We start from the raw sequence: 20,833 nt of genomic DNA, 5'->3' as shown, positions 1-20,833 counted from the left end.
TCTGCCACAGCTGTTGTTTTGTATGTGTAGTAGTTTTTTTTTTTCTTTATTAATTTTATACTTGTCTTGAGTATATTGTATTGTATAAACTTTACCAATGTATTTCCTTGTTTGGCTACTTCATTTTAAATCTATCAAATATAAAATATAGAGATGCTCCAAGAAAATCAGTTTTTACAGCCGAAAATATAGCAATATCTGAACAAAATTTTGACATTTTTTGGAGATTTGAATCAAGTATAAAGTATAAGAAAATAGCAAGAGAAAGGCCAATGATTTCTCTTTCAATAGCATAAAACAACTTTTTTTTGTTAAAATAAGATATGAGTCAATGAACCCACATGTCCCACAAATGCCAGGCAGTGCTCAGAAATCATTAAGAAGGCTAACATAATGTTAGGTTATGTAGCATGATGTGTAGAGTACAAGTCCAAGGAGGTTATGCTAAATCCTTATAACACACTGGTGAGGCCTCATCTGGAGTACTGTGTACAGTTTTTCTCTCCAGGCTACAAAAAGTACATAGCAGCACTGGAAAATGTCCAGAGAAGAGCAAGTAGTCTTACACCAAGGCTACAGGGAATTAATTGTGAGGAAAGATTAAATGAGCTGAGTCTTTTCAGTTTAAGCAAAAGAAAATTAAGAAGAGAGATGACTGAAGAGTTTAAAATTATGAAGGGAATTAGTACAGGGGATCAAGACTGTTATTTTAAAATTAGTTCATCAAGAACATGGGGACACAGTAGAAAACTTGTTAAGGGTAAATTTTGCACAAACATTAGGATGTTTTTCTTCATGCAGAGAACCATAGACACATGAAATAAGTAAGTAGTAGTATAGTGGACAGTAAGACTTTAGGGATGTTCAAAATTAGATTTGTTGTTATTGTAGAAGAATTAAGTGGATAGGACTGATGAGCTTTATTGGTCTGAATGGCCCGTTCTTATCTAGATTATTCTAGTGTTCTAATACAGTATCTAAAACTTAAAATGTGCAAGTTGTTTTTGATCTAATAACATAGACTACAAAATTATTTTGTTATTGTATATTATGTTTAAATAATATAAATATAAAATATAAAAGAATAAAATAATTTTATAGTTCATGTTATTGGGATGGATGGACCCGTGCCTGGCTGGAAGGACAAAGGGAGACCACCTGTCAAGGTTATATAATTCCCCATGGTGCTAGATGGCACACCTTCTTGGTGAGAGTACCCATGTGCATACTAATGGAGCAACCTGGGCCTTGTAGTCCCATTAGACACCCCTGTGGGGTGTGGTGCGTACCACCTGAGGGAGCTGCAAAGAATAGGCATCCCTTCTCTGGAGAGCTTCTACCTGACCCAGACGTTCTTCCTGCTTATGACGTTGCGGCACTGGATGTACTCCTGGGTACTGTTTAAAGGGGGCCACTTCACTTCTATTAGGAAGTCAGAGTTGAAAGAAAGAGGACAATTGTTTCACAAAGGACTGAGGAAAAGAAGAAAGGAAAAAGAAAGAAAGGATTGGAATTGTCTTGATTTGGATAGAGCCTTCACGAAGATGCTTTGTTTAATAAAAAAATTCATTTGAATCCAGGACTGTTGTGGTGTAATTGTGTCTGGGGTTTGTGGCTCAGTGACGCCCCCTACCAGTCACTTTATATATTTCTTTCTTTATGTAACACTAAAGCACCACTGCACTTTGAGTGACATGTCAGAGAACCTGTAATCAGCTCATATATTAATCTTAAAAACTAAGCATGAAGCTTTTATTAAGTATGGGGAAACCAAATCAACCTGTTGAAATGTATGACTTTCAGATTGAAACCCAGTAAGCCAGCACAGGCTATTGTAACACTGAAGTAAAAAAAAAAAAAATTTATAAATTATGGCATAATGTGTCACTCCCTTTCCGCATCTGTCCAAATGCACTGAAGAGTCTGGTTTTAAAAGGAAACAATTTGCTATCATGCGGTTGTTTGTGCAACCGCATTAAAAAAAACATAAAAACACATGAAGAAAAGACCCCAGTAAATGGGGGTAAGCAACAAAAATGTCTGTTAATGTCACGTCGCTTTGAAACGGCTGCGGGAACACAAGATTTTTGTCTTAGTCCAACTGTATCTCATCATTATGTTTTTCCGCATCTAACCATTTCTGAATAATTAAAAATACATGTGGGACAAAACCTAAAGAAACCAAGTGGCACCAAACAGAACTTTCAGTAGTGAAATTTGCCCACTGACTGGTGAGCTCATTGATGAAATTATTTACAACTCAGGAATTTTTTATTCTTTTTCCCCCCTCACTGACTGGTAATTTATGTTCCATTATCTGGTGCAGAGAAACTGATTCCAACACCAGACACAAGGCAGGAGCTGGAACTGAGCAAGACATAGAACATACAAAGAAAATGCAAACGGAGTTCAAATGGATTTCAAATCTGCATTCCTGAAGCTTTGAGGCAGCAGCACTAACCAATGCACCACCATGCCAGCCATCTCTAATTCAGCAGTTCTTTAGTTTCATGTACTACAGTTCTTACCATTTTTTTCAACTTAATTGCTGTAGTGTATCATTTTTATTTTATAAAACAAAAAAAATAAAATAGATTTGACAGTTGATTTATTAGAAAAAAACATGGGGTGGTTTTTACTGCACAAGCTTATCAGGATTTCCAAGGGTTTGCATGTTCAGTTGGTCTGCATGGGGTTGGCCTGTGGTGTCTTCAAGACTACAATCTTTGTTGTACCTGTGACCACAGCCTGTTAATCTGCTATGGTAAAATGCTTGACCGAAATATTAAAAAAGGTTTGACACTAAAGTGTATTTTCCACAATCAATGGGTTGGAAATTACAGACATCAATGCTTTATTCTAGGTATATCTTTTTACAGGATTCTTGCACTTCAGTTACTCAGTAATTATCAGTCGGCTGACTGGTATTGTATTATTATGAAGTATACATTGCATAACTGTAGTAATATTATCAGCAAGTACATTTTTTCTCATTTTTGTTTATACACGAGTATTTAACTACATACCTAATTGTTCTTACATACTTACATAATATGCTTACATTTCATGAGCTGCACATTCCATTCCGAGTAATATTTCCTAATGCTACTGTAGTTAGGCAGGTAATTGCAGTGTTAGTACGCTACAATAAGAGCCTGTTAAAGTAAACTGTTGCCATATCCAATGCTTTAATGTTGTACAATGGACATGTATAATATCTATACCGCAGGCCTCCAACACCCTAAAAAACAAATGCCCACTCCAATGTGCAAAAGTGCATGGCAGAACTTAATAAAGTCATGTGAATCTGTAAGGTATTTATGTATATTTTTTGGGAATCCATAACTCCAAATATCAGGTTTTATTAAATCTATTCTGCAGGTTTGCTTCTTCTAGAGCCTGATCATGCATCCAAGGCCTACAAACTCATCATGATGATCAAGAGGACCCCAGGCCTGAAATGTATGCAGAAATATGTAAATATGAGATACAGAGTGATTATGCAGGGGCTAAGTAAATTGTCTTATTTTTTGTGGCTTTTTCCTTAATATACATGCAGTATACAGTATTTGCTTCATCATTTCAACTATTTAGATAACCCCAAGGAGATCATTGAATCAATCAGTTGGTTGGATGAATGAAATAAACTCTCTAGATAGGACGAGTTGGTTCTTGCTTTATACTCTTTCTCCTGAGGTTCATGAAAGAAAAAAAAAAATGTTGTTTCATTGACCTGCTTGCTTTTAATTTCGTACACTCAGTATAACACAAGCCTAACACAAAACAATGTTTTAAGTGCTTCCTACCATGATGTGGTAGTGTTACAATATGTGATTGATTCTGTGCACCATAACCCCTTAAACATGAGAAGACAGGGAAGAAGGATGTAGTAAAGTATGGAACAACATATAAATATAGATATATGGTCATTCCATCTTGATTCAACATAACATTTTTGCGTCACCATTTTTGATTTTCATGAAACTTGACATATTATCTACAGCTACTTTCTAGCACTCAGAAATATTTCTATTTTTTTTTTACCCTTTATATATAGGTATAAATGAAACAATAACAGTTTTAAGGTCACAGGCAAATTACAAACAAGACGTACGACCCAGTTTAAGTAACGAGCCAGGATGCTGGGATGATGAGCAGTCCTTGTACTGGTCCACTGGACACAGACCCCTATTGTAAAAACATGAAATATTTTTATAATTTCTTCCTTTTTTTCTGCACTATAAAACATGACAGCAAATATAATTATAAGGCACCATGTCCTTCGATTATATGCTACCAGAATTAAAAAATAATGAAGCATTAAGTTAACTATAACACATAACCGGCTTAGTTCATATGTTTTTTTGTGGGTGGATGCATGAGTTATATACCATAATTATTTACCTGTCTTTGATGAGTTCATTTGATGGAAAGGATTTTGTGGATGCAGAATAACAGAACAGCTAGCATGTTATGTATCCAGCAAAGAATGTTAACTCAATTAATGAATTAGAGTCAATGCTGGGAAATGCACTTTTCAAAACTTGTTCCGCTTACAGTACCACCTCCGTGCTACAGCTGTAGCAAAATAATGACAGCAGGAACAGCCAATAACAACACAAATAATAATTTTATACAAGACAAATAAAAAATTAATACTTAGCTTGTATTTGAAAACCATTCAGCAAAATTGACAGCTGGTTCTTCCAGTAAACCCCAAAAGGATATTGACAAGGTAAAGGGAGTTTTCCTCTAAGAGCAGGTAGTTCCCCATGGGTTTTCACATAATTGTCAATGCATGTCAGAATAGGTGTGGGGTCTCGAAGATTAGGGTGGTTCAATATGTCTGTTGGTTCAGAGGTTGTGGGTCTCTAAGCCAAAAAGTGGTAACCCTTTTTATATAGCAAGAAAATATCTGGACACTTTAGCAACACCAGAGATGCACAGTCTCTCTGGCGTGACATCCAAACCCTCACTAGTTACAAACCAAACCCCCACAGACCTGTGAAGGTGACATCACACTGCTTAACTGCCTAAATGACTTCTTTGGCCGGTTCAAGACACAAAATTATCACACCAGCATAGAAAACCATTCCCCTCCTGGGTGAGCAGGCCATATGTCTGGCCCCAGCCAGCGTGAAGAGAACCCCCTCTAGGATCAACCCACAGCAGGCAGTCAGACCAGACAACATACCTGGTCGTGCTTTGAAGGATTGTGCTGAGGAGCTCAAGGATGTCCTTGCTGACTTCTTCAAAATCTCCCTGGACCAAGCTTTTGTTCCCACATGTTTAAAAGTCACAACCATAATTCCTGTCCCTAAGAAGCCCCTCCCATCTAGCTATAATAACTATCGGCCTGTAGCACTGACTTCCACCATCATGAAATGCTTTGTGCGGCTGGTTATGCAGAGCATTAAGTCCATTCTTCCCCCCTCCCATGACCGATTTCAGTTTGTATACAGGTCAAACAGGTCCATAGAGGATACCATTTCTGCTGCTCTCCATCCAGCCCTCACCCACCTGGACTCAAAGAACTCTTATGTGCGAATGTTGTTCTTAGATTTTAGTTCAGCATTCAACACAATCATTCCCCAGCAGCAAATACAAAAACTCAGCCATTTGGGACTGAAGACCTCTCTCTGCAACTGGGTGTTGGACTTTCTTACGGGGAGGCTACAAAATGTGCGGGTTGGCAATAACACCTCTAAGACACCATCACGTTGAGTACAGGGGCCCCACAAGGGTATGTGTTCAGCCCTTTGCTCTTTACCCTGCAGACCCACGACTGTGTACCTATCTACAGTTCCAATCACATTCTCAAGTTTGCGGACAATACGACCTTGGTCGGCCGCATCACTAACAATAATGAAGTCAACTACAGGAACGAGGTGAGCCAGCTGGTCCAGTGGTGTAAAGACAACAATCTCTTCCTGAACTTGGGAAAGACCAAAGAGATTGTGGTCGATTTCAGGAGAGGTCATTCACAGCACCCCCCCACTGACCATCAACGGTGTAGCTGTGGAAGGGGTGAGTAGCACCAAGTTCCTGAGGACGTACATCTCCGAGGACCTCTCCTGGTTAGATAACACCACATCACTTGCCAAGAAAGCTCAAACCCACCTCTACTTCCTATGCAAACTGAGGAGAGCACAAGTTACCCCCTCCATCATGTGCTCTTTCTATCGGGGCACAATCGAGAGCATCCTCACCAGCTGCATCCCTGTGTGGTATGGAGGCTGCACTACCTCCTGTAGTAAGATCATTGGTGCCCCACTGCCCTCCCTCAAGGACATTTTCTACACCCGTCTCACCTGTAGAGCCATCAGCATTGCTGGTGACTCTTCCCACCCCTTACACTCCCTTTTTAGCCTCCTCCCCTCAGGGAAAGGGTACCGGAACCTCCAGGTCCACTCCACAAGACTGTTTAACAGCTTCATCCACCAAGCTGTCAGGATGCTGAACTCTGTCCACTATCTTCACCCCTTGCCCCCTGCCCCTGGACCGTAACAAGAGTCACTATCTACCAAGTACCCTACCTCAGCTGATATTATATAAAGGCTCAATATTACATCTGCTGCTAACTGTCTGTCTTTTTGTACATCTCATAAGTTACTCTATAATGCACCTTCTCATTTTTTACTGTAATTGGCTTTTGCACTATTGACTATTGCACATTGTATGCAGGTCTACTTTATAAGTTCTAATGTTATTTATCTTATATGTTATACTTTTATACTTTTTTAATATTTTATTGTATTATGAAGATGAGAGAGGAACAGTATTTTGATTCTCCTGTATGTTCTGCATATATAGTGAATTGACAATAAAAGGCTGTTTGATTTGATTTGATATACATTTAGTAAAGTATACAAATTAGTATTCAACTATGAACCTCTCTCTCCTTTTGTCAGAAATCTCTGGGGAAAAAAAGAATTTGCTCATCATTTTTTCTGGAAGAGTTTTCTCACAGACTGATACAGATAGTATAGATAGTGAAAACAAAAAGCAAACAATAATAATCATCATCATCGACCCAATTGGATAGCTATCTACCTACAGTGGTCTGTGCTTCATGAGCTTGGCCTCCCTGTGTCTAATCACTGGTATAATCACAAGTGTGAAAAGATTTTCAAGACGGGAAATGCCACTATTATGTACAATATGGTTGTGAACACCAATCATACCCTTGGAGCCAATCGAAAAGACATCTTTTTCCATGGCAGAAGCAGGACGCAATGTCTCCTGAACTCTTGATGAATGCATCTGAAGTAAGTTCCACCTAGGAGCAGAAGACCCTCAGAACTGCCCACATACTTTGTAAAGTCCTGACCATCAGACAATGAGACCCAGTGCGTTTTCAGTAAAAAGCAACCAGCACAAACTGACGACAAAATAGATAAGACAGAAGAAGATGATGAAAAACAATATATATATATACTGCATTTGAAAGGAAATTTTTATATAAACATCTTAAGCTTACTGAATACACAGACAATACTGATGAATTGATTGACGATTGAACCTTAATGCTGATTGCATATGATAATTTAGAATTATCTCCAGACAAACATTGCAAAAGACGGAGAAATAGCATGTTAAATTAGTTCCCTGTTTTTGAGTATTATAGAAAGAGGAACTGATGGTGCAGGACCATGACGCAATGAGACGTACTGCTGCCTCAGAGCTCTAGAGACCTGTGATTCCCATCAGGGCACATTGTACTTGTGCCTTTGTGAATTTTCTCCTGGTATTTCTTTTACCTTGCATATTACAAACATATGCACTCAAAGTGTCAGTTCTAACATGGCCTGGAATAAGAGAATGTGAGCATGTGTAAGTGTACCCTTTGATAGACTGAAGACCTGTGTAAGTCTTTGACATGCTCTGTGCCCAACTCTACATATTCTACTCTCTGATCATCTTTCCTTTGTTACTCTAGTTTGCTTTGTCACTGTTTTTATCCTTGTATCCTAAAATAATAATCACTACTTGACCTAATGAAGTTCAAATAAAGCATACCAAATTAATATTAAATCTTATATATTGATGTAAAATACAATGCTCTCTTAAAGATCCATCCTCTTGGGTTTTGAATGTTCCTCCCTGGCTATTTGTCTATGTGAAGTATTCTTGTTCTGCACGGGCTGTTCTCCCACATTCCAAAGATGTGTGTCTTTGGCTGATTGGCTACTTAATTTATCATTTAACAAATGGATGTTCACATGAATAAAAGGCCCTGCTAATGTTGGGTACCTTGTCCAAAGTTGGTTCCTGCCTTGCACCTGATGCTTCCTAAATAGTCTTTGGCCTCCCTATTACTCTGAACTGGATTGAACTGGTTTTAGAATGTTATGTCATGTTATTCACTAAACAGAAACTGCAGAGGTGGGCTAAAGATATGATCAGCACACAGTATGGCCAACAGGAGGAAGTTGCCTTTACAGGATCTTCATTCATTAAACCATACTGAGTCATCCACATTGGAACCTATGCTGGAACATCCATCCATCCATTATCGAACCCGCTATATCCTAACTACAGGGTCACGGGGGTCTTCTGGAGCCAATCCCAGCCAACACAGCCCGCAAACCCCAGGCAGAGCGCCACCCACCACAGGGTGCGCACACACACACACACACACACACACACACCCACCCACACACCAAGCACACACTAGGGACGATTTAGAATCGCCAGTGCACCTAACCCTGCATGTCTTTGGATTGTGGGAGGAAACCCACACAGACACGGGGAGAATATGCAAACTCCACGCAGGGAGGACCCGGGAAGCAAACCCGGGTCTACTAACTGTGAGGCTGAAGCGCTACCCACTGAACCACCAACCCTGGGCAAATGCCAGTCCGTGACACATGACACACACACACACCTACCACATTTGACTATATAGATGTCTAGATGCATGAATTAGTACTGAAAAACTGAAAAACCTGGCATGCTTATGGCTAAACACTATTTCTGTCTCTTTATTTATTGGCCAGTAGATGGCCTCATAGCACTGTGTAAATCAGCAACCTGCTCCATGTCTAAGCTTGACACTGATCTTGGGGGTTTTCATTAGGTGACATTTTCAGCTGCAACATGTTATGCAAGGGCATTAATTATGGATGTTTCCCCTTTGCAAATATGGTTAAAAAGATGAATGGGCTCACGTGCAGCATGTTTTTAACAGATCTTTGAAATAAGTTATGCAAAACACAATGCTGACTTGATGCAGAACTACAACTGAAAACTCCCTTGCCATATTTCTGTTAATTTTTGAAAATGCACTTAATTTTATAGTTAAAATAGAAAGGATCTAATTTTACTTCGGTTATTTTTAAATGGAAGATCCCTGCTTCATTTATAAGTTTCATGGCTTCCTTAAAGGTATGCCTTTCTAAATCTATTTCCTTATAGAAAATAATAGTCTGAATAATGAACACTTGCTGAATGTGCCTGCTGAATCAGTGAAAAAGAAAAGAGACACACAGACTGGGTTAAGTAAAATACAGGAATTTTTAAGTCAGTTGTAATATTAAAGTTCACCCTTTTGCAGTTTTATTATTGTTATTATTTCTACCTTTTTTCCTTTACAGTTTGTCCTAATACATTTTAATGTAGAAGAATTCCCAAAAATGTAACTGATAATTTTTCAAGTGTTCTTTTTTTATTCATGTTTTCATCCGTTCATCGTCTCATCCCCTTGATCAGTTCACAGACTGAGCACAGGAATATGCATGGGCAGAAGCTGATCCTAAAATGAGTCACCATGTTTTGTTTTTTATTTCTGTGTTTCAGTGTGTTGTTTGCAAACTGAACTGGCTTTTTGGATGTTCTGCCAAGTCACATTGAAGAAATCTTGTGTATGGGTAGGAGACAAAGTAGGTAGAATAAGTAGCCCACCCCAACTGTCATATTCGGCACAAAATGCTTGTGTTTTCTCAATAGCTTTAAAAGTGTTTATGCTTATTGTGCCAGCAGTCATAAGTGAGACAAGTTAATGATTAAGAAGTCGAGAAGAAATTATGCATGTCTACTATATAATACAACACTATGGCCTGTGTATGCCCAGTCCCTCTGAGCAATCTAATTGGTAAGTTTGGCATTGGTGACGTAAAAAAAAAAAAATCAGGAGTGGTCTCCCCTAGACTTTCTTGTATACTCAGATATGGGGATGGATATTTGAGGATTAAACTGCAAGACAATGATTATATTTTTATATTATGTACATTAAAGAACCATCAACAGCAAATCAAATCAAATTAATAATATATTGAACAATTATTATAAAAGTAAAGTTGAATAAATCGGACTCTGCAACTGCATGAAAAAAGGTAAAGTACCACTTCCGGTTAGCGGAAATAGCCCAAAAGTTGATAGAAATCTATGTTTTGTACCTTATATTTGTGTGCAAAATTTGGTTGCATACATTGGATACCATTGAAACTCAGGACACTGAATGGATGAAGCAGCAGTGGTAACCAATGTGCCATCATGCAGACCTATATATATCTATACACTATATTTAGACATCTTTTCACTATTTAGTTATTACATTTAAAGCAAAGACCTGTTTCTATTTTGCTGTAAATATTTGTCAAATATTAAAATGCAAATATATGGATTGTTAAAGTTGATAAAAAAACATAAATCAGTGTACGGATTATTCAAAAATGAGGATGAGATGTTTTACATAATCTGAAATTATTTTTTTCTTTGTCTATAATGTGTTTGAGTATTGTAATATTTCAGGTAAGAACATGAAAAGTTCTTATCTGAAATATTCTGATATTTAAGCTCTCACCTGTGATTTGCATATAACAACTACTAAAATATTAGGGATCTTAACTTAAAAAGCCATTTTGAGAATGGCTTTTAACTAGGAAAACCATACTTATTTATGTTATATTTTCTGACCGCAGAAACCATCATTCATCCAATCTAGGCCTGCAAATTAATGCATGATGGGGGATACTGATAAAAAGTTGGGCAAATCTAACCAAGAAGGTGCAAGGTAACAGCACTAATCACTATACAGTGTGAAATAAATCAAGTAAACATGTATGGCAAGCTCAACTAAAATTTAGAGGTTTCATAAAATAGATTTTAAGATGTCCTATAATGCATTTTAAATGTTGTTTTTTCTGATATCTGAAATGTATTTTAAGATATGTGACATCCTGGTCACTTGTAATTGAATTCTAAGACCTCTCAAATGCATTTCAAGACATATTGATAGAACTTCCAGCACCTTTTGAGATACCTTAAACATGTACCTCCTGGGGAAAAAAATCTGTTTTCAGTGGGAATTCCAGTCATTTTATGATGCCTTAAAACACATTTGAGAAACTGTATCTTAAATTGCACAGAAAGTTATATTTATCTCATCTTATCTCATTCAGGCATCACACAGGGCCAGGTTTGGCACCAGCAATGAACCTATCCTGTGCATCCTTAGGGAAATGGGGTGAAAATGAGAGTGTCCCTCTTCACGTCTCTGTCCTCTGCTTCATGTTCCTATATGAATAGTACTGTTAGCAACACAACCACCTCAGAGTGTGCTCAGACCTTGCAGAAGGGCTGTTCCTCAAAGTCTTTAGCAAATTAAATCACTCCAAGTTTAAAAAAATGAAGTCAAGGATAATTTAAAACATGCCTTTTTACTAGATAGAAATTATATGTAATATATTTATTGCTGTTTTTCAATGTGTTTACTTATATATTTAATTTCTGTACTGTGCTTTTGTGTTTTGAAAGGCTTATTATAAATAACGTATTCTTGTTACCAAGAGGAAAATCTATGAAGGCACAGGGAGAATGTGTATACTCCCTTGGACAAAATTTTGAGAGTGGGAATCAAACTTTCCCTGGCACCCTGTTATTTTAAGTTATCAGAATCCATCTGCCCTATCTTAAAATGGTTTTGTTGTTCTTTCCAGATATCTCAAAATGTATTAAAGATATCATAAAATAAACTCCAGACATCTTGACATTCCTTCCCATCCAAGATGTCTAAAAAGCAATTTAGATATTTTAAAGTAATTTCATAATATCCTAAAATAGGTTTCTTACCCGTTTGAGACATCTTGAAATGTACTTCAGGGTATTTGCAACAAAAACATGGGGAGTTGGCTGGAAACTTGTTAAAGGCAGATTTTGTATAAATCTCAGATTTTCTTTTCACAAAAAAACATAGACACATGGAATAAATGATCAAGTACCGTGGTGGACAGTCTACACTCTTAAAAATAAAGGTGCCAGAGTGATTCTTCAGAGAGCGATGCCAGAGCTTGCAAAAGACCCATCCACATGAAGGAGCCAGAAAAAAACTTTATTCATTTAGATCTATAATCTGCTCCATACAGTAAATCTTCTTCTTTTGGCTGCTCACGTTAGGGGTTGGCACAGCGGATCATCTTCTTCCATATCTTTCTGTCCTCTGCATCTTGTTGATCTTGTTGATCTTGCTACACCCATCATCTACATGTCCTCTCTCACCACATCCATAAACCTTCTCTTAGGCCTTCCTCTTTTCCTCTTCCCTGGCAGCTCTATCCTTATCATCCTTCTCCCAATATACCCAGCATCTCTCCTCTGCAATGTCCAAACCAACGCAATCTTGCCTCTCTGACTTTGTCTCCCAACTGTCCAACCTGAGCTGACCCTCTAATGTACTCATTTCTAATCCTATCCATCCTCGTCACATCCAGTGCAAATCTTAGCATCTTTAACTCTGCCACCTCCAGCTCTGTCTCCTGTTTTCTGGTCAGTGCCACCGTCTCCAACCCATAAAACATAGCTGGTCTCACTACCGTCCTGTAGACCTTCCCTTTCACTCTTGCTGATACCCGTCTGTCACAAATCACTCCTGACACTCTTCTCCACCCATTCCACCCTGCCTGCACTGTCTTTTTCACCTCTCTTCCACAATCCCCATTACTCTGTACTGTTGATCCCAAGTATTTAAATTCATTCACCTTCACCAACTCTACTCCCTGCATCCTCACCATTCCACTGACCTCCCTCTCATTTACACACACGTATTCTGTCTTGTTCCTACTGACCTTCATTCCTCTCCTCTCTAGAGCATATCTCCACCTCTCCAGGGTCTCCTTAACCTGATCCCTACTATTGCTACAGATTACAATGTCATCAGCAAACATCATAGTCCACGGGGACTCCTGTCTAATCTCGTCTGTCAAGCTGTCCATCACCATTGCAAATAAGAAAGGGCTCAGAGCCGATCCCTGATATAATCCCACCTCCACCTTGAATGCATCCGTCACTCCTACCGCAGACCTCACCACTGTCACACTTCCCTCGTACATATCCTGTTTCCTTTTCCTCCTTCCTCTTTCCAAATGTCACACCAAGCACCCTTCTTGCTGTCACCCTTACTACATCTGCTGTAGTTTCCCAGCTGTCTGGTAACTCTTCGCTGCCATCCAGTGCTTGTCTCACCTCCTCCCTAAACTCAACCTTGCAGTCTTCCTTTTTCAATTTCCACCATTTGATCCTTGACTCTGCCCTCATTCTCTTCCTCTTCTTGATCTCCAACGTCATCCTACAGACCACCATCCTATGCTGCTTAACTACACTTTCCCCTGCCACCACTCACTTTGCAGTCTTCAATCTCCTTCAAATCAACTCTTCTTTATAGGATGTAATCTACCTGTGTGCATCTTCCTCCACTCTTGTATGTAACCCTATGTTCCTCCCTCTTCTTAAAATACATATTCACCACATCCATGTCCATCCTTTTGGCAAAATCCACTATTCTCTGACCTTCTTCATTCCTCTCCTTGACACCATACCTACCCATCACCTTCTTGCCTCCACTGTTCCCTTCACCAACATGCCCATTGAAATCTGCTCCAATCACCACTTTCTGTCCCTTGGGTACACTGTTCATCACTTCATCCAACTCACTCCAAAAATCTTCTTTCTCACCCATTGCACACCCAACTTGTGGTGCATATGCACTAACAACATTCATTATCACACCTCCAATTTCCAGCTTCATAATCATTACTCTGCCTGACACTCTTTTCACCTCTAAAACACTCTTGACATACTGTTCCCTCAGAATAATACCTACCCCATTACTCCTCCCATCCATACCATGACAGAACAATTTGAATCCACTTCCGATCCACCTGGCCTTACTCCCCTTCCATTTAATCTCTTGCACGCACAATATATCAACCTTCCTTCTCTCCATCATATCTGCTAACTCTCTCCCCTTACCAGTCATACTGCCAACATTCAAAGCTCCTACCCTCAGTTCAACTCTCTTTACTTTCCACCTCTCCTTCTGCCTCCGGACACGTCTCCCCCCTCTTCTTCCCCTTCCCAAAAGTCCAATCCACATGAAGGTTCCAGAAAGAACCTTTATTTATTTAGGTCCATAACAGGTTCAATATAGTAAATAACCATGGGTAGAGGGTAACAGATCTGTAATATACCACAAGCTTCCTGATTTTAAAAGGACATCTTGCTGCACACAGTACTACAGGCTAAGTCCAGGTTTTCTGAATCTGTTACTGTTCTGCCAGGTAACCTACCATATATTAAAAGATTTCAGTTTTTCTACATATTAGGCAGTTTTTCAAAGTACAAAGAACCATCGTCATATATGAAAAGAACCATTCCCAAAATGAAATTGTGCTCGGTCAAGCAATGGTTCTACGAGGAACCACAAGACCAAGTAAACAAACAAAGTCTCATCATTTTTCGAGAACGGGTTACATTAGGCAGTGCCCTATGCTGTACAAACAACGCGAATGTACAAAAATGGAGCACAGAAGAGAAGGCTTTACAATAGGCTGTAATGTTGTCAGAAACGCATACTTAATTTTACATTTGCAGACAGTCTAGAACCAGTAGAGAGCACTCTGAATGCATGGTTTTTGTTACTAAAGCGTTTTGAAGAATCCACAGATGAGCATCAAAAATAAGTTTTTGTTATAGGTTTTTGTTTAGGTTTACCACATTTGCCCAGATTACCAGAAATACACCACGCGGTGTCTGTCCAATTACCAATAAAATGGGCATATATCACCTCCTTCCGTTTTAAGATGGACATTTCCAAATGATTAATGGCGTGATTAATTACTTGCCAGAAGACTTCGTTGCTGGAACTGGGTGCAGCGATTTGGAAGTCAATGCCAGTTGATTAGCTCGGAACATTTTAGAACATTCACTCCAAGGTAAAGTCCGCTGTCCTCCTCCTTGTCGGACTCTTGTTTTGAAAAACTGTTAAGTAATTCAAATCCAGGAAGGTTCAACGGAAGCTTTTCTTTACCCTGTTTGTGATTTTTGCTGAAGAGATTCGAAACTTGAGTGATACTTAAACCGTATTTTTTAATTTTCCAGAATAAAAAATCTGGATATTCGAAAAAGTGTGCTGACAAACGACTGTTAATAACATGTACTACAAAACAGCGGTTCTGTAATGGCACTTCCCTGGGTTGTATGGTTCGTTGAGCTTTGGAAATGTTCCTAATCAAAAATGCTTCCCCTATGGCATAATGGACCCTTTTGGCACATTTATTTGTAAGTGTATGAGCATGCAAGCATCTTCATAAGACGTTCTGCTCAACAGATATAATTCTAAGCAAGTAATCATATGCTTTGAAAAGTGGGAATCACAATTTTTATAACCATACAATCGAATCTTACACCTAATCTATTAGCAACTCAAAAGATCTTTTTTTCCATCACTTCGATAATAAAGGATATTTTTATTAACCTGGGTTGTTTAAGGGGAATTGAGTGTCTGTATAGTGATATGCGTAAATTACTGAGGTTTTAAATGAAACCATAATCTATTAAATTGATCTTGTTTTATTTACCCGAGTATTTAAATACAGTAGATAAAGAGCCGTATACAAATAATATATTTAAGGTCCACTAGGTGTCAGCAGACTGTTAAACACTGACGAGGCTCCTCAACAAGTTTGGAAAAAAAGAAAAAAAAATATATGATCGCAAGACATAAAGAAACTATCACAAAGAGACATAAAGAAACTATCACAAAGAATTATAATACGTCGTCTTATTACTCCATTTACGTTATTTAGGAACATTCTAATGTAAATGTTGTTTTATCTGAGTTCCGTAAAAATCCGTTTTAAAGTCCACTATACTTTTTAAAATGTTATTTTCTGTTCAGTAATTTATAATTTTTTTTTTAATGTTCAAACACCATTTCATGCATTTACCTGCCGTTGCTGATGTTATATATTGTGATAAGGTCTGATCACAGAAATATTGTTACTTGATGAAATATGTTTGACATTTCTAGGAAAACGTTTAAATGACAAGGACTCGTATTTGAGTTTACCTTTGTGATCACCTGTTTAGAGTTGACTACTAGAACAACTCAGCAGTGTCTCTTAATCAAATGTGTATTTGGTTAAAGTGATACCTCTCATCAATCGCTACATGAAATGCATATTGGATTGTGAAAAATCCTAGCTAATTCATTGTACTGGAATGCATATTCTAGAGTAGATTGCCATCTTTTCGAAATGGAATTCAAATAATTTAAGTTCTTGTTAGGCTTCTGTTCAACTACAGGAATATGTTCCTCATCGCAGAGTCTCCTGCATTAATGTTAATTACCTTTACACTAATACGAGATAGATCGATAGATATATAAGGCACTATATAACAGATAGATATGAAAGGCACTATATGATAGATAGATATGAAAAACACTATCTATCTATCTATCTATCTATCTATCTATCTATCTATCTATCTATCTATCTATCTATCTATCTATCTATCTAATAGATAGAGAGATATTTTTCAAAATATATGATGAACACTGCCGACAACTTATTACAACTGAAATACACTTAACTGGTAAAAATTGATTAAAATAACTGACGGAAAGACTAAAAAGGGCATTGATGCGTTACAGTATGATGGCGGAATCGATTTCTCTGTTTATAGAGTAAAAATATTCCATACACTCTGATTGCAACTCCATTATTAAAATGTGTACGAAATTGCCGCATACGCTCACGTTTGCTCTATCTATCTATCTATCTATCTATCTATCTATCTATCTATCTATCTATCTATCTATCTATCTATCTATCTATCTATCTATCTATCTATCTATCTATCTATCTATCTATCTATCTATCTATCTATCTGTGGAGCTAAATGTGGGTGAACTTGTAGAAACACGATCGCTTTCATAGATTGACTGAAGCGGTCATTTACCGCAGCCGATCTAACCTGTACATTTACTGAAGAAGTTCGTTTTTTCATGTGTGCAGTCCCACCGTCAAAATCCTTACTATAACAAAGCAATAATTATTTTCCAGATACACAAAAAAAAACTGCATTCAAAACGAGTAAACATGACTTATTTTTTTCTACATTAAAAGGTTACATCTGTCTTTAAGTTGCATCGCATACTGTATTTGGTTTTCTCCGTTTGAAAATGAGAGGACATTAGCTCTGTGAAAGTGTGAGTGGAACCGCAGAAAGGTTGTCATTTTCTGCTCACTGAAAGTTTATGTTCAGCCACCTATTTTGAAACGAGGAGAGCCGTTAGCTTAACGAAATTTAACATATCTTTTTAAAAAGAGTCAGATATAACAAGGCTTCGACAACTCCTTAATTTACTTGGCTTGTTGTAATATGAAATGGGCAGTCGCTAGGCATCTGCTAAGATAAAAACGTAGCTGTTTTATTTCGAGAATCTTTTCCAATCGCAACAATAATACTAAAACACAGTAGTCATAATGATTAAGTAAAACTCATTTATATTTTTTAATAAAACATCATGGAAAGGTGTGTCTAACGAGTAATGTAGAATTTAACGGATTTTCTTTTTAAAATGTGCTTTTTTTTTATAATATCTTCATCTTTGGAGGTAGAAGACATCACAGCTCATCTAAAAAAAATCTTTATTCTATATAATTCCACATTACGTCAACTTTATGTTTTGCAACTGTACAAACAAAATTAAATTTTTCATTACAGTTAAAGGTGTACTTTTTTCCTCAATAAATCTGAACCAAAAGATTTCCGATATGTGACACTCCGCAAACTGCACACGATACTGTGCCAAATAACACGTTTTATTTTTATTCGCCTGTTCTTTTTACGAGTGAGCTTCTACTGTAGTTTAAACATTTCCGGGATTTTCACCGCAAAAACGAACGGACAATAAATTATTATGATTATTATTTTTGGTTATCATTTGCCTTGATCTGCCTATCCGGACACATCGCAGGTAGCCTATATCTTACTCTCCAAATTAGCCTGCGACATTTTTCCCGAGTTCTGACTGCCGCCTAACGAAAAACGGTAACCGACTTGAGAATGTTGTAAAGCTTGATTTATAGCCTTTGATAGGACTAAACACGGCAGCTCCCCGATGGAAGAATGTTGGCTGTTCGCCTTAGTCTGAATGATTGTTGATTTTCTATGTGCCTGTTTCTAATCATGTATACCAGTGTACACACGCGCGTGCTCTCGCTATCTCTCTCTCACTCACAGCCAAAAGCACACCATTTTAAGAAGTTTATCATTGATTATAGACAGAAAACTATCATCTAATAAAAACAAACTTATTTCAGTTTCACATAGACACACGCGGGCCGTGTCCTTCGGTGGATGCACTCACGCTCACTCACTCACATCTGGACACTTGCGAGTCTTCACTCGATGTTACAGGACTCTTTACGAACCGTGGAAGTAAATTGCAGTTCGTGTCCACTGGGGGACGCTGCTCACTCATTAAAATATCTGACTGAAATTGTATTTGAAAATCTCTATCTCATTTGAAAACCTCCGAACTGTCTGTTTAAACTCTTTTTAAAAAGAGCGCAAAGTAAAAGAAATGCGATAAGTTGTAAGTTAGCTAAGGATTTACTGTAAAGCCGTGGAAGCCAGCATGCAAGATAACCGTCTGTGCGCTGTAGGTTGTCTCAGGATGGGAGGTTTACACTTCGTGTTTTTTAACTATAAGAAACCAAAACAATTCAGGCAAATTTCCGTGCAATAAATCTACAGAAGGCTGTATTTAACGAAAGAACGTAGGAACACCACTGGGTTTATGGAACGCTGCCATGTAATTAAAATCTTCCATTTTAATTACAAAAGTCGTGGTAAAATTTTAAAGTTAAAGTAAATTATACTAGACACTTTGATCCAAATCCCCCAGAATGCGCTGAATTAAATTTGAAATATGTTTTCAAATATATCCAATCTTATTCTCGGTTCTAAATACCATGCTAGGTTCTGGTCATACGAGCATTCTTATTTTTTCTGTGATCATCATAAAAAACCCTTTGCCTATGTCGTAAAGTAGCCCTATAGAGCATTGATAAATATCCCTGTTGATCACTTGATTGATTGCCTCTCTCAAAGGTCACACGGGCTTGCGGTAATTTCCTTTCGCCTAAGGCTTTCTCTTTTCACTTTTACTCTGACGCGACAGCTCGAAGTATACAAGATGTGTGCTTTTTATTTTAACCCCTAAATAACCCCGAAATAACAATATTCCATCAGCATAACTTAGGTGATCGCGCCCCCAACACACACACACACACATGCACACAACCAAACACACACATAAAAAGACCTTATTTTTATCTGATACAGTGGTTTCAGCATCCTATAATAAACGTTATCGTGCTAAACCACGGGTTCTTGAGTGTAAATTTCATGTTTCCTTTTGGACAGGATTTACATCTGACCCATAGGACAAGCTATTAATTTAGCTATACAGGCATGGGCCTTGAACCCAATTAATTTCTAATAATTACAGCCCAAGGGGGCAGACGGATCTTTCTACAACCCAGAGTGCTGCCATTTCTTGCCACCGGGGTCAGCTTATCATAATAAAGTATACATTTTGAAAGTAGTCTGCAGAACAACAAAATTACTCATGTGAATATAGACTAAGCTCTAGCCATTGAAGCTAATTGAGCCTATAGCTTTAAGCTTCAGCTGCATTCAAAGGAGTCGGGCTCTCTGTCCTGCTATCTTCCCTCCGTCCTCAAAGTTTATTTTCTAAACGCACAATTGGAGTCAAGCATTTTGCATAAACTGAGTTCTCACTGAATTACAATGATTAAATTAATCTTGCTGGTGTATGTGTGCAGGAATTGAATAGCATCATGTACAGTTCAGCACACAAAAACAATAGCAAAACAGAAACCTGATAAGAGTTTCGATGTTTTCAGATAGTCATACACTTGTTAAAGGACAATTTGTGGAAGTGCAAATTTCCTGCTGAATACAGCCTATTTAATTTTTTTGAAAGCAATAACATACACACAGTATTTACCAGTTTAACAGTGTTTAAAGATATTGGCGATGACAGGGTTATCGTATACGTATAGCAAAAGATATAAAACCCTCACCCGTTTATCGCTGCTTAATGATGGGAGTGTGGGCATTCATTTCTTGGGGTTTTCAGGTGGCATTTCAGATATGCAAGATACGAACAAATCCATGCATAAGCATGACAAAAAAAGCGGTAGAAATATTTTCAATCAAAAGAGACATTGTTACAAACATTCTCTTAATCTCGCCGCGTTGGTCTTTCAGTCACTATCTCGTTTAAATAATGATAGAACGATGCACTCTTTTTATATTTTAGATGTACTGTAATTCTAGTTTTAAAATATTTATGCACACACATTACTTTGACAAAGTCTCAAATAAATTCGAGTTTTTTGCACTTTTTCAGATCCGATAATTGCGTGATTGGATTCTTGCACTTTTTCTTGTCCGGGAAATGAATTCATGTTCATATTTTCAAAATGCACTACGGTATATTTTTCGGTTAATATGAATA

This window comes from Erpetoichthys calabaricus, chromosome 2 (assembly GCF_900747795.2).
Source record: "Erpetoichthys calabaricus chromosome 2, fErpCal1.3, whole genome shotgun sequence".
Classification (NCBI taxonomy): Eukaryota; Metazoa; Chordata; class Cladistia; order Polypteriformes; family Polypteridae; genus Erpetoichthys; species Erpetoichthys calabaricus.
The sequence above is the reverse complement of the archived record's forward strand: the minus strand, read 5'-3'. Positions refer to the sequence as shown.